At 38.2% G+C, this 15,992-nt stretch overlaps 1 long non-coding RNA gene across 1 annotated transcript in view; it reads left to right on the top strand.

Annotated features, from left to right (window-relative positions):
* LOC139687162 (uncharacterized) overlaps positions 1–12,353 on the top strand; it is a 37,016-nt gene extending 24,663 nt beyond the window's left edge. The window contains exon 3 of the long non-coding RNA XR_011700606.1: positions 11,993–12,353. This is a non-coding gene — a long non-coding RNA (uncharacterized lncRNA). The remainder of the gene's footprint in view (positions 1–11,992) is intronic.
* Positions 12,354–15,992: the final 3,639 nt, after the last annotated feature.

Raw genomic sequence — 15,992 nt, 5'->3', positions numbered from 1 at the left:
TAATTGAAAGCGGAGTCGGGATGAAGTGCCCGGGGAGGGTCCTGGCGTCCGTGGGTGAGAGGTGATGGTGGTGGCTGGGAGGGTTGGGAAGGGAGGGTTGGGGGGGAGAGAATATGATGCATAGGGTGGGTGGAAGGGGAAGGCATTGGTAGGGTTTTGACGGAGGGAGAGATGGAGAGAGAGGGAGAGAAAGAGGGACGAGAGGAAAAGTTTAAGAGGGAGGGGTAGGAGCGTGGGATGTATGCTGGGCAGGAGGGATGAGGAAGTAGATGAAAATGACGCGGAAACGGGGTGACGGGGGTGTGGTGGGGCGTGGCCACCCACAACCAGGGGCACTCTCTCCCCGCGGTCAGTGGGGGGGGACGGAAGGAGTGTGTGATATGCGGGGGAGAAACTTCAGCATGGGGAAGGGAGGGCGGAGGAGGGTTGGTTGGGGGAATGGGGGAGGAAGATGGTCGATGGCAAGGCGTAAAGTCATTTTGGGAGGCATTTTGTGTCGGTCCTTGTGATGGCATCAGCGAGGAGGCAAATAGGTTTCGAAGGGACCGTCCTCCTTTCTGAGAAATGCTCTTAGAGAAAGCGAGAGAGAGAGAGATCTTTGGAAGGCGGGAAGAAGTGGTAATGGGATGAGGCGGCGCTGGCACACTAAAACATCTAAAATAACACTCTTCGAAAACGACTGAATTACTCTCCATTACCCGAGGAAATTACTTTTTGCATAAATAGTTCCGTACGCTCTGCATTTCCTCTTAATTCAAAAAGTTATTTCGTTTAATAAAGCATTGAAGTTTAAAAAAAAATTGTCATAAAATATCCAAAAAGATGTCATTGAACTTTTTATGAGTGCCATTACTGTCGCCTTATAAAAAAGATTGGACTTGGGTAGAATTGTTAAACAGTGTAACCGTTCGTATGTAAAATATTACAGTCATACTTTAAAAATCACCGAAGGAGTCGCTTCGCTTAAACACAGTAATTTTGGCATGTAAGGCATTGGTTTCAAATGGTAATTTTGAATATAATTTATTTATATATTTAAGAATTACGTTGAATTAGGCGATTTTCCTGGTGGCAACGCTCAAGTGTGGTCAATTATCACTCTTACGACGAACATACAAACATACACGCACTAGAAAAACAGAAAGGAGACAAAATATTCTTACATAAAATGGCACTTCCACACCACATAGAAACAAACTTCCACATCGCATACAAAATGCCGTTCACATCACATGCAAACAATATTTTAATAACGACAATGAAGTTTATTACCCAGTGGCTGTTTTACATTTATTCTTAAAACTTCTAAAATTGGATGGAAAGGGCTCAAACAAACCTCCAGGCACCTGGTTCCAATCAATAATAGTTCTATTTAAAAAAGGGTATTTTTTCTCATTTGTTTTTTGCGTCCTTATTTTTATTTTGAAACTATGGTCGTTTTTTCCCTTAAAGTTAGGCTTTTGTATCCCTTGCCACAATTTCTTCCCACGCTTCGTCCTTTTTAACAATTCTATGCATCGCGCCTAACCTACTCCTTTTTCTTCTATTTTGCAAACTCTCCCATTTCAGTATATCTAACATTTCTGTGACACCATCTGTTCTTTTGTACCTTCCGAGTACATCTTGCTGCCTTTCTTTGAATATTATTCTTTTATATGTCCCACCTCAAATGGATTCCACACTATGGACGAGTATTCTAGGATATGGTTAACCATTACCTTATATGCTTTTTCTTTGGTGGCTACGCCACTTCCTTTTAAATTTCTCATTACGCAATACTTTAAATGCCTTCCGTGTCAAATTATCTACTGGGACTCCCCACCCAAGATCCCTTGTTAAGTAAATGCCTAAATATTTGCATTGACTGCTACATGGGATTCTTTCTCCAAAGAGGGTGTAAATTTCTTTTCTGCATTCTTTTTATTTGAAAAACTTATATTAATGTATCATCCGAGACTGTCAAGATCACGTCGGGTGTACCACAAGGAAGTGTCATAGGCCCCCTCTTGCTCCTTATTTACATAAATGACCTCAATGACAGGGGGTGTTAGGACACCACCCGTAATTTAGAAAAGAAAAAAAAACCGCATGCAAGAACCACAAATTCATACATCCACAAAGAAAACATGGCATACATTCATGCAAGAACACTTACACCCCACACACATGCAAACACTCAAACTACATTCTTACATACACATGCACCTGAAAGTATACCTAATATCTTTGCAGTGTTTAACTTTGCTCCGACTTGTAAATTCAATGTTTTTAATATTTCTAAAGTGACTCTGGTTTCTTACTATTATGATTTCTGATTGTTCGAGGAAAGAATGAGTATTTGTACCTATCTGTCCTGGAATCTATCTCCCTTATTTTATCTTTGTGGTCTGGTCTACCTAAGTAGTGTGGGGCCATTATAATTCCTTCAGTGTCATAGTTAAACTCGTTTGTTCTGAACCTTTCTAAAAGTCTAAGCCTCGCTTGTTCTCTCCGCTCTTCAAGTGGTTCCCAGCCTAAATCCCCTAAGACATCTGTCACACTTGTGTTCTTATCATAACAATTTTTAACGGATCTAGCGGATTTTCTCTGGACTCTATCTAATTCTTTTTGCCAAATTTTCTCCCAAATTTTATCCCAAATACCTGCACCATATTCCAAATGAGGTATAACTAGAGCAAAATAACACCTCTCTTTCACTTTTTCATACCTTTCCTCACCACCCGTTTTATGAAGCCAAGTTTCCTTAAAACTAATCCGCATATTGTCCTGATATGTGCTCCCTATGAAAGGCGTGGTATTAGAACAACACCCAAATATTTAACTTGATCGGCCGAAGTCAATACTGAACCCTCTATTTTGTAGTTTATATCCTGTTCCTCGCTTCCTTTGTTCCAAAATTTCAAAACTGCTCATTTACCTATATCAAGTGTTGATGCCCATTTATTGCACCATTCCGATATATTGTCTAAGTCTCTAGAGAGTAGCTCGCGATCTAGTTGGCACCTTATTTCCCTGTATACCACCGTGTCGTCAGCAAATAACCTCAGATTGCTACCAACGTGTGTGCTTAAGTCACTAATGTATATTAAGAGCAGAAGAGGCCCTATTACACTTCCCTGGGGGACGCCCGAAGTTACATCTCTATCCGTTGAGCACAACCCATCTATGACTACTATTTGTTTGAGATTTGACAAGAAGCCTATAATCCAATTAATTATTTTCTCATTGATTCCATGGTATTTATGTTTATGCAACAGTTTATTGTGTGGGACTTTATCGGAGGCTTTTTTGAAATCCAGGAATACTGAATCGACTTTGTGTTGTTTTCTCCCGAACTAAGTATATCGTGAATGAAGAGACCAAGTTGTGTTTCGCAAGATCTGCTTTTCCTAAATCCGTGCTGGTTGTGGATTAGTATTTTCCTACTATCAAGAAATCTCATAATGTTAGTGACAATAATATGTTCCAGTATTTTACAAGAGATCGATGTTAAAGAAATGGGTCGGTAATTGGTTGGTTTATCCCTATCGCCGCCTTTATAGATGGGAGTTATATGGGCTAGCTTCCAGTCGCGAGGAACTGAGCCTTCTCTTACCGATTTTAGAAAAACAATATGTAAAAATGGGGTAATGTCTTCAGCTAATTCCTTAAATATTCTAGCAGGTATTTCTTCCGGACCAGGTGCCTTGTGTGATTTGATACTACGGAGCAGATGTACTATTCCCTGCTTGGTCAGTGTAAGATCGCTCATGTGTTCCCCGGGTGGATGTGGAGAATCGTTTAGAGCGTTTGTGTTTTTATTGTAGACGATCTGGAAAAATATTTGCTTTTTCAGGCTATCTGTAATGATTTCTCCATTTTCCGTCTTCAAAGAATGAACAGTTGGACATTTACCCTGTATTTCCCTAACATAAGACCAGAATGACTTTGGATTTTCCTCTAGATATTCGATTAGCATTTTCACTTTAAAAGAGTGTAGTGCTGTGCGCATAATACTTTTCGTCTTTCGACGACATTCTTTTAGTTTCTGTTTGGATGTATTCACATAATATATATCGTCACTTTTTAAACTCTTTTTGAAATTTGACTGTAGCTTTCTTTGCCTTCTTAATAATGGAGTTTTGCTCCAATTTAGAAGAAAAAACTTTTATTCCTAATTGAAATGTTCTTAGTGGATCTTCATTACAAAGGGACCATCTTGCGTAGATATACATTACTGGAATCTTCAGGATAATGTTCGCATAATATATACTTGCATGATCAGCCTGAAGTTAGTGATTGAATTTATTTTTACGTCATTAGTGAGATCGAGAGTATGCACTAAGAACTATGAAGAGCTAAGAGCACACTGTCTGTAACTCCACAGGGTGTAGATACCCAGCTTGAAAGGTTTCCCTCGGAATTACTCCGTGCTTGACGACGTCCTTTCTATTAGGAGTGTAAAAATTAAATAAGAACCAAGGAATATTCAAAGTCGCCATTTCAACAAGAAGATGAGAATGTTTCTCAAGAGTCTTACTGAAATCAATTGGGACTAGAAATGTGATCACTCTTTTGCCGGTCTCGGATCGGATAGCCTATAAATTCAAAGAGCTGTAGCTGCTGGATATAACATTGACAAACACTTCAAATCTCTTTCGGATCACAATTGATAGTCAGTGAATCGTTCCGAGAGGAATTTCTTCAGGATTTTAAGTTATCCGCATAAAATAGATGCCTATTATTTCCAGGGGAGGATGGAAGAGAAAACCATTTTTACGAATTCCAGACCCGCAGTAGGCGAAACTACGAAGAAATATAAAAAAACTCAAATTAAAGTAAAACAGATTTTTTTGACTCCTTAGATACGCATTAAATCGGAATTTTACACCATAGGATATTTGTTTAGACATTCTCGAACCGCAGTTAGATTGCAGATACATTAATATACCAGGACCTTATAAACAAGGGCCATCTTACCGAAGGTTAATCGGTAGCACGAATGTCTATTGCACGCTCTAACTGGCAAAACTGAATGAAAATGAGATTCTTTTGTTTGCAAAAATTGCGTAATGGCATCGCTTACCGAAGTAATCAAAAATGAAACCCAAAGTAGTTACTCTCGCTATTTATTCAAGTAATAATTATAAGAAATAAGCAATAATTATAAGTATAAATATATAAGTATCAATAACAAGATAGCAATAGAGAATCAATAACGTGCTATTGTTTCTAGGACTATTACAAAAGGGAGTTCAAAGGCATTAAGTATTATTCTTGCCCATGGCAAGTTTCAAATTGTCTAATATGCCTAGGATATCTAAAACAGAGTAAAAAACTTTCATGGAGTCGTATTACTAAGTCTATTACCTCTTTATTAATTAGCATTAACTAATGATAAAGCATAACCCCCTACCGTTATATATTTCGTTAATTACGACTGTTGATTGCGAACCCATTTCATTTTGGGCTGGGATCAGGGATTCTAAAAACATTGAAATGTTGATGCATTGCAATAACGTTAATTGAATGTGGACTGACAATTCGGCTCTTACAGGTTTGCTCACTCTTGTTTACTTGATTTCACAAGTTTTTGTGGCTAAAATTATTGCTTGTATAAATTGCAATTTATAGTAAGTAAAAGTTTTCGTGTTTAATTACTTACATTTAATTGCTTACATTTACTTTCGCTGTTATTAAAACAGACTTGAAACATTAACTATAATATTTTGCAGTCGATAAAAATTAGGAATTGAAGAACTGTTTGTCAGCACTGGCTGAAGATAAGTATATGTGTGTGTATATATATATAATATATATATATATATAATATATATATATATAATATATATATATAATATATAATATATATATAATATATAATATATAATATATAATATATAATATATATATATATATATATATATATATATATATATATATATAGAGAGAGAGAGAGAGAGAGCCAGTCAGCTAGTGTGTGTGTATAATTATATACACAGACACACACTAGCTCGGTGGACTACGTACCACCTAAAAATCAATGAACTGTTCAATTACACCATTTATAAATCATAGATTCAGACCACAAACACCCAACGATTGGCCTTGTGATTTGTTAATCTTCATCGCGAATGCAATATAAATTGGAAGCCCAATTCATTTGAACTCAAAGGGCATATCGATTGGGATCATGGGAATCCTCGGAGTGAGAACTTCCCCATCTTTGACTTTACCTTTGAGTAAAGTATTGATCATCAATGATGACATTGATCATCAATTTTTTTTCACCAAACGCGTTCCATTGCATAATTCTGGTTGGTTTAGGTTTCGAAGCATCACGACTACCAAGTCAATCTTCAGCTGTAAACTGTGCGGTGGTAAGCCAGGCACATTCAAAGAGTTTCAGATGGATAGTTGATGACTTCGTCTTCGTTTACTACACAGCCAATAGATTTGGATGAATGCAGAGTAAAAACGATTTGATTATGAATTGCGATGCTTGAGTCATCCACATATTTGTTCTAAGCAGCCAAAAATGCTCGCTCACTCAACCATTTGTTTTCTTGTACTTATCAATGATGTTCGGGAACACTTAGTTGATGAGCTCATCTTTCGATAAAACGAAATTGTAAAAAATTCCGAGGTAATGAAATCAATCTGCTCGTTTCGTCGACAGGAACACGGCTATTCAACAATTGCTTGGAGAAATCTTCAGCAGATGGATCGTTCAGCATATACAACTGTCATGTTTGTTGTCAGTTGAAGTTTCTTCACATAGCGCCACAGGTTTGATGATTTGAGGCGAGCGTTTATTTCATCGGCAAAAGTCGATCTTGAAATGAATGGCACGTATTTTGCGGAAATCGGCAGGCAGTAAAATCATTACGCCACCAGAGCCTCTCGAGTCATTGCGCAGATCTTTCAATGTCCGGTCAAGTGCTTCCAATGCGCGTTTGTACGCCATCGTGCATCCGCCCCATATGATGATTTTAGATGCTACTAAAATTTTGGCCATTGTGGACTAATTCTAAATGTTACATGCCAGTCGTTCATAGCTTTTTAGGTTTAACGGCAAATTAAACGCTGAATTAGAATTGGTTCCATCCATTTCGTGGCTGACTTTGTCGTTTTAAGCGCACTCGTAACAGCTAGCTTCCGTTTTCCGGGAGTGATTCCGGTGGCTTGAATATATTCCTCACGTACGTTAGATGAACTGAGTTCCCGCCTCAACTCACCCGTCTCATTTGAGAGACGCCTCCCTTCGCCACCCCCCTTTGGCCCCCGCGGGGCACCGAACCCTAATGGGGCCATCCATCCGGGAGACGCGGGTGAATTGGATCCCGTAAGGACGAACCTTTAATATTCCCTTTTTGTCTGCTGCGGCTGTGTTTTCCTTTAAAACTCTCGGAGTACGTAATGCGATCCCATTGCGGTAGATACGTGGAGGGAAGTTTTGGGGAGGAAGTAGAGAGAGAGAATGAGGGGGGGGGAGACCTTGGTGTGGGGAGGGGGGGCGTGAGCGACGGCGGATGCTATTTGATGCAAGTCTGCCGCGTTACATGAGTTGGGGCTTCGGGGAGCTGTGGCGGCTGGGCATCCATTAAAGATGAGGAGACGCATTCGTATCGTCGCCCTTACCTTCTTCAGCATTACTTATCATCTCTCTAATTTAACGTGACGTGGCAAAAATAAGGTGGATCCCAATTTACGTTGCCTTTGCGCCCCGAAAAGACCAGTGGGTCGGTATTTCGGTGAAGAGATGGATTTCCATGGATGGGCTCGTCGCCTTAGCGCCTTTCCTTACGGTCTTGCGTGACGCGCGCTCGCTTTCATGTGCGAAATAAGGGTCTCAGGTAATCGTCACCTGGTCATCTCCTCGCCCATGTATATTAGGGATCCCATATGGGTGGTATTCCGAGAGTAGGATCGAGGAACTAAATTGTTATAGGTACGATGAAAGGCCTTTGATGGGTCGTCTGTGAGTCTCAATTTGGTATCCGAGGAGTTTCCGAGGGGAAGCACCCGGCTCTGAGGGTTGCCCGTCATGACGTATCAAAGGCAGCGGACGTGCGGAGACTTCGGCACGCGCACACAAGTCTCCAAATGGGTCTCCGCGAAACAAATAAACATCTCTGTGCGCCACATGAAAAATAATGCCGTTGTATAATTAGTATAAGGTCAATTTCAATGTTCACCCGAATCAAACTAAAGTAATTACAACTACATGTATTTCCCTCCTTTGCGTAGGCACTGCAGGCGATCCTGTTCAGCTGTGAGTACTCAGTATTATGGAAAGTGGAAAAGAAAAATAATTTTTCTATCGTGAGGCTGAAATTCTGCTCGCATTTACCATCAGCTCAAAGTTACCATTACTGCAATGTTCCCACGACTGCGTGACGTCATGATTCTAAGAAATTCCTGAATGGTTAAGCATGCGTGTGCGTGATAAAAAAACGAAATTTATCAATTATTAAAGGACTTTTTACCCTGTTTCATAAATGGAAAATTTCAGGATTGGAACCTGGTCCGTCGTAATAGTTTTGTTTTCTTTCTAATTGTCTTTTGCGATATCTTTACTATCACGATCGTTTTGGTTTGAAATCCCCCGAGGGCTGGAAGTGTTTGGAGTGGCAATTTGTCCGATGAGACCTATTATATCCGCATGTGGAACAAATTTTCAGATTTTTGTCAAATACTGTCAATTAAGGAATAAACAATGAGCAGCCTATACCGATAAGATCCGAAATTCGGAATTACAAGCATTTAGAACAAATTGAGTGGCATCAGGCGTGATGTGGTGGAAGTCGAACATAATGAATAACTTGATAGTGGAAAAGTCCTACGATCAGTTAATCCTTACCAGAATTTTCGTTTCATATTTTTCAGTAGCAATCATGACTGTATATGAAAAAAAATATTTAGGAACGCCTCACATTGGGCGAAGGTATTTCAAGATAAATGAAAATTCTATTTCAGAAAGTGACGCTCTCTCTAAGTGGACAACGCTCCTTCTGTTATTGCGCACTCAAATAAAATGTTGAAATTGTTACCGTTTATCTTTCATCTACACCTACATAAAACTCCACTATCCGCCACAAGGGCGTTTGGCAGGGGGTGTTAGGTCATGCATGAAAAATCGCAATCATGCTGCCTCCGCGCACATATTACTAGTCCGATCATGCATCCGAAAAATTTAAATCACACCAAAAAAGTACTTTTATGCAACACTGTTCGATAAAAGTATACGCATATTGAAATAATTCGGCAGAACTGTTAAAAAGATGAGTCAATTAAGTTAAAAGAAAAACATGTAGGATATCGATAAAAATATACCCTGCCAATTTTAATTACCTCCTGCGTAATTACATTCATATATATATATATAATCTGATCTTTAATGGTACGAGGAAAGAACGAAATTTTGTATCTATCCGTTCTGCAATAAATGTCCTCTACCTTGGTGATCTAATCTACTGTAGTAAATGGGGGCCTGTAATATGCTCTTAATATTCTCAGATAAGAAACCTGGCTCGAATTTACGCAGTTAAAATAACTCGTATTTAAACCTACGGCCAATTAGCGGGCGGCTCTCATCCTAATTCTTCCAATAGTGTCGTGACACCGCTACCTTGTTCATGACAACTGTTCACAAACCTAACTGCTCTACGTTGCACTCAGTCTAGTTTCAAATTAAACTAACTTCATGAGGATCCCTTTCATAAGTAAATTTAAGGTGGTTCAATTGAGGTTGAAGCAGGTGGAAGAATTATTTAATATTCGAGGGAGTGTCGGAAACTTTTAATTTTGAGTAAAAAAATAATCGAGATGAAAAACTAATTTTTTTTGTCTTTCATTAGACAGAGTTTTATATTTCTCCCAGCGTTTCTCTAACTTTCGACAGCCGTAATTGTAGAACTCTGCAAATTTCGTCGAAAACCATTGTTCCACCTCTTGTCGCTTACGTCATTTGTGATCTCAACTCTCAAACTCCGCTATAGTTTTTTGAGTTCTGGGAATAAGTAAAAGTCTCTTGGGACGAGATCGGGAGAATAGGGAGGATGTGGCAAATATTCAAAGCTACATCGCTTTGATTGGCGGTCGCGTCATGTTTGCTTCTGGAAAGGAGTCGGTAGTCTTGGAACTCAAGAGCCCCACCACACCTTTGACATGCACAGTTCTTCGTTGATAACTTTCTACGCCACACTGCCGTAGCTAAGACCATCATTCTCATTCATGATCCTTTGGAATTTGTGGTTGCCCTTCGGTCTAATAAGTCCTTCACATTCTTCTCTGTGGCATCATAGTCCGTGAGTGATGGTCTTCCACTCCTTGAATCGTGTGTGATACGGACATGTGCCTGCCATTTTGGGCATTGTTTGTCCACCATCTCACAATTGTGCCATACGATGGGCTATCGTTTCCATTAATTTAGCCTTCATTTCAACGTGGATTAGCCGGGTATTGTAATCTTGCAATGGAGGAACTTAATCATACTGCGTGCCTCTATCTTCTCCATTATGCGAGTTATTTCAGTCATGGATTCCTCATACAAAACAAACAGGCATGAATAGATGAAAAATCAAAAATTACGCACATAAAGATCAATTAATATTTTGAGTAAATATTATTCACATATCTTGTTGATTTCTTGGTAATAATGGCTTAAAAACGCTCTTTTCGCGCAAAATAGTCTGGAGAGCCTACATTGTATTTTCTTCATTTATTCGGCGAACTCGGAGTCAAAGCGGTAATATTTTGTTTTTAGAAACGAGACGTTTAGAGGCAACGCGTGCAAATAAAATAAATTCTGAACACGTAATTCACTGTACTCTTTTTTTTTTCTCGTCACGTTCACCGAAAGGACCGCATTTTTTAAGACTGCGGCTTGTGTGCAGGGATAGTGTGTTCTTTTGGTACGAACGCCATCTCTTTCGAATGCCCCGAGGGGCCATTGAAAGTTGAGAATTTTATTATCCTATTCCACAGTAGTGAAGTGGTTGCCTTCGAGTAAAAATATATCATTTGGAATATATGTGCGGATTTTGTTTTCGTTTCATCGTTTGAAAGTGCGCCGCTCCAAGATTGCCACTTGAGGAAACACTTCAGAGAAATCTCTGTAGGAAGGAGATTTATTTGAAATAGAAAAATGAAATGCTGAAGGTCGTTATTTTGAAAAATCCATTTCAAAAAATACGCGTTTCAATATATTTTCCGACCAACATTGTCCGAGATGTTAGTACTGCGACTGAACATGGTTACGACAATTCTCCTTCCCTCCTCGTTCCTATTCAATTGATTCCTTATAACACCGTCGCCTTTTTTATGACATTTCCCTCGGCCAATTAATTTCACACTTTTAGCTGATTTTAGCTCTTTCTTTCTTCTATGCTCATCAAGATTATTTCCTAACGATATGCTCCATCCAACCATCCACAACTTTTAATTATATTGCGTTTTCAAAGTAAGCTCCTGCCTCATTTTTCTAAAGCATGATTCTTTCACTTTGATTGTGCATTTTTTATTGTGCAATTTGTCGCTGTTCTCTCAAGCTAATATCTGCCCAACAAAGTCTTACATACGGTTTTGGTTGAAAAACTTAAACTGTAGTATAAATAATCCGAGTTTTTAATATTTTTGAGTGAATAGAAAATATTTCGGAGTCAAAAGAATTTGGACCACGCGCAACTCATTCCAATTAGGGCTGAAATTACTGCAGTTGAAATAAGGCTTCGTTACTCTTCAGTTATATATTTGTAAGTTGCCAACCTTCCAGGTTTCATTGCCAAGTCTGGATGCTCTACTTGCAATGATGCTTTACTTGCCTTCAATCTTATGGAATATGTTTATAAGGTTTATGTTTATAAATACTAAATATTAACTTAAATATATATGCATCAAATTAATTACTTTATGGCGTCGGTGGCATATGGATGCTTTTATTCGTAATTACAAGTTTCAATCAACCCATCGACTGTCCTTTTCTCATCCCTATTTGTGATTTTCATTTCAGGAATCTGATTGGCTGGCTTCCTCCGACGGATGACTCTTCCTTCAAACGATGAAACAATCTTGCATCGCAATAGAAAAATTAGTAAAATGGAAAAAAACCGTCCATCAATTTCATATATTTTTGTATTAATTCTTAAATAGTTTAAAATCGAAACCTGCCTTCACGTAAATATTAATTAGTTTCTGCTTTGCTTCTTGTGCTTTAGGAGATATTATTGTCATTATTCAAATTGTAGAATATTTGAGTTTAAAGGAAACATTTCGGTATAATAAATTGTATATTTTTGATTGTATTTATTGTATTTTATTCGTAAGTATTGTTCTTCTATTTACAGTGTCAAATAAATTTTATGGAAATTTTACCCGTCTAAAGTTCCAATTTTACAAATGGCAAATAGCCGATAATCGTAAATATACGGCAGTGTATATTTATGTATAAATGTAGGTAATATATGTAAACTTATGCCATAAGAGGCTACTTACTATGGCCACAAAGTAACATTGGTGGTCTCTTTTGAAGAGAGCTATACTGACTTCCTTTTCCCGGCCTTTGTCTCCGGCGTGCGCTGGAAAACTTTTGCTTGCGGTCAGAGATATGAGTTCGAATATTTATAATTTCGCTGTCCACTTTCGATTGAGAATTTACATTGGTGGCTGAGTTATGATCTCAGTCTTTCCAAAAGCATATGTTTAAACCGTTTCTCTTTTGTTTCCGATAAAATTCTCTCTCTTTATTTAAGCAATTTAAAGTTATCAATGGCGCTCATTCCTTCATCTTCTACCCATCCTTACGTGATGAAGATTTGAAAAAATAACCTGGGTGTAATGTAATTTTGGGCATACAATACATTTTCAAGTGAAGCAAATTCGATTTAGAGCAAAACATTAATTAGAGGGATACATTTCCTCAAGGCCTTACGTGTTATAATGCGTACAGCTCACCATAGTCGATGCATTGCCCAAATGCGAGCCTAAAGAGAAGGAATAATAATTTCCCGAGAGGTAAATACGATAATACCACAATTAAGCTTCTGGTGACCTTTGATGCTTACTTTGGCAATCGAATCTCGTCGAATCACTCCTGCCTTGACCACAATGAGTTCATATGGTCTCAATTGCACACTTTTTGATCGAGTAAGCTCATGCCATTCTGTTTTCGCATCTATTTAGAAGAACGACTTTGACAAACATTGCACGAAAGCAAAATTAATGTTAAACTCTGCAATAATCCCATTGTCTAAGGAAATATAATGTCATTTTAATTGAAAGATGGTCGACAAATTTGGTATAAAGCATTAAAAGAGCTTGGCCGGCTGCACCTTCAAACTTCTTTTGTCAAGAGGGCACTGATCATCCGGCCGTATGCATAATAAAATCATTAATGTAAATTATGCGACTGTGGTTTTGTTTTTAAGATCTTATTTAACTGACATTAAAAAGTTTGAAGATCTAACTTCCACTAGCGACTTTGAATCTTCACCAAATAATTTTTCCTCTATTTTGACTAAATATATTCCATTAGGAAATACGTTTGTTCCCAAAGTTACGTTGTCCCAAAAATAAGATCGCAAACGATTCCAGCAGAAATTATATTCTCCTGTTTTTTTTTAAATTTATATGATAATATGTTTCTCCTGTTGTAATACCGTGCATGCCGTGAGGTGAAGATAATTACTGCGTGACTTTAGATTCATCGTCAATGCCACGTCAAAGACTAAAAGATACGAGAAATTACCAACAACATCTGAGGCACCCATCATGAGAGAACAATAGTGGGCTCACTATTGGTCTTTTCATACTTAAACTTGCTTCATTTGTCCTATTTTTTTGGCCATAAATTGCTTCCATTGTAAGTTCTTGAATGATAATACCACCAATCAATATTTTTTTCTTCTTTTACTGACAAATCATCAACCTTGTTGCCTATAGAGATGGAGACTTCATTGTATGAATTTACTTACGTAAATAGGCCCTCCTAAGAACGCAAACAACGACATAAAGATAGAAATTTATCTGAACGCTACTTTTTTCTAAATTGAAAAAAACCTTGAAGCGAGCTTTATCTCATAGCCGTTGGGCTTGTGTTTTGGACGGTTCCTTCGGTTGGTTTTTTGGCTCGTTGAAACAATATGGCAACTTTACCAATTAGACGCCCACCTTTTGCCTTTGAGTTCAGATTTACAGAGAAGTATTTTACATTCCATTATTGTTTGAACACACGATGTTCATGATGAAATTTTCTTTAGTAATTCATGCTAACTTTATAAAATAGAATAAATTTATAAATAATTATAAAGTTTAACCTGGGCAAATATGTGAATACATGAGCACATACTTTTAAATATACATGCATGTAATTGCAAATGGAATATTGGAAGCATATGGAGCAATGTATCGCACCACTGCAATCACGCACAATAACCATAAAGCCTGTAAATGCAAATCCAGATTCAATGTGAAAATTGATCGAAGCGTAAGGGTACCAAAATAACATCGCGAATTGCGACTGCGGACCGAGCAAACACAAAAACGAGAAATACCGACGACCGCTGCGCAGGCAACAACTTTTCAGTATTATTTGAAATTGTGACTAATATCAATATGAACATCATTTGGAATGATGACATATATGTATTTTTAACGCGGATTATACTTATGCATGTGAAATCCACGTTAATCCGCGTTTTTTTCCGATTTCAATTTAAATTCTAGTCCGATTAGCGCATTTCTGCACATTATTCCATTGATCGGAGAAAATCATGACACGAGCCAAACCGAACCCGCGGGCCGTAGGAGATGGTCCATGGTCTCATATTATGGAATTCATGTCACACGGTCGGTCGTAGGCCCGCGAGAAGCACTAGTACTCTCGAGAAAATTTCATCATTTTTGCCGAAATTGTATTTTATCGGAGCCAAGGGAATTTTACTATAAAGCTTCCAACAAGTGCATTGTTCTTTCCAGGAAGTGTATAATAGTGGATGCCGCTGAAATGTTAAGAGTCAAGTGTTTTTGCCAACAATATTAGACGGAGAATGATGAAGTTGTCTGGTCGCCGACTGAGATAAAATGTACTCAAACTCGACGGCTGCAATGCCACCGGCGCATGGATTGTCCCCTCGGGGGCACAAAGCAGTGCCCCCGAGTAAGTGAAACTCCCGTATGACGATGTTCATGTAGCGCGACCGTAGTCCAACGCGATGTCTCGTGCCGTGTCGGAGAGTGGGAGAGATTTACCGAGCGCGTCCCTGTCGCTAGATTCGGAGTCCGATGTGCCTTGATGCCGCCTGAAGTGACCAGTGGACGGTGAGTGCTTTCATCCTCTTTTTCGGTAGAACTAAATTCATGAAACATTGAATTCTGGCAAAAACCTCCATTACCCGATATCACTATTTGCATAAATTATTAAAGTCATGAAAGGTATTTAAAATTTATTTTTGTTAATTATTCAAATTTTTATAAATATTTTAAAATTGTTTATTGGTAAAAATGGTACATCAAAAAAGAGAATTAATTCGCACCTTGACGGGAAAAATTACTCAATGAGATATGAAAGAGTTTCTCAATTTCAGACACCATTATTCCAAAGAAACTGCATTGAGCGTCGGGAACTTTAACTAATTAATGTCAATGACATGACTGACTACATCATAATTTAGAAATAGAGATTTATCCAAATTGATCGATTAACTGCGGTTTGCGGAAGATTTTGCTTTACCAATATCCATGAGCCATATTATTTAAGTATGCAGCAAGAAAAATATAGGCAATTTCGAAACGGTAAATTTGTATTATTTTAGCTGAAATTTGTTGAAAACTTCGGCGTTTTGAGCACAAAATTATACAATATTTTGTGTTTGAACTTGACAGTAAGTAAAACATTTGAGGATAGAATAAATAAAGGCTAAGTCCTTCAAGCGTAAGGGAATATAACGATGAGTAATTCCTGCGGTAGACTATGATCTATCAAACACAATTAAAAATATTTTCTCGGCAACATT

Source organism: Hetaerina americana, unplaced genomic scaffold (assembly GCF_022747635.1).
Source record: "Hetaerina americana unplaced genomic scaffold, ioHetAmer1.1.p SCAF_1, whole genome shotgun sequence".
NCBI lineage: Eukaryota > Metazoa > Arthropoda > Insecta > Odonata > Calopterygidae > Hetaerina > Hetaerina americana.
The sequence above is the reverse complement of the archived record's forward strand: the minus strand, read 5'-3'. Positions and strand labels throughout refer to the sequence as shown.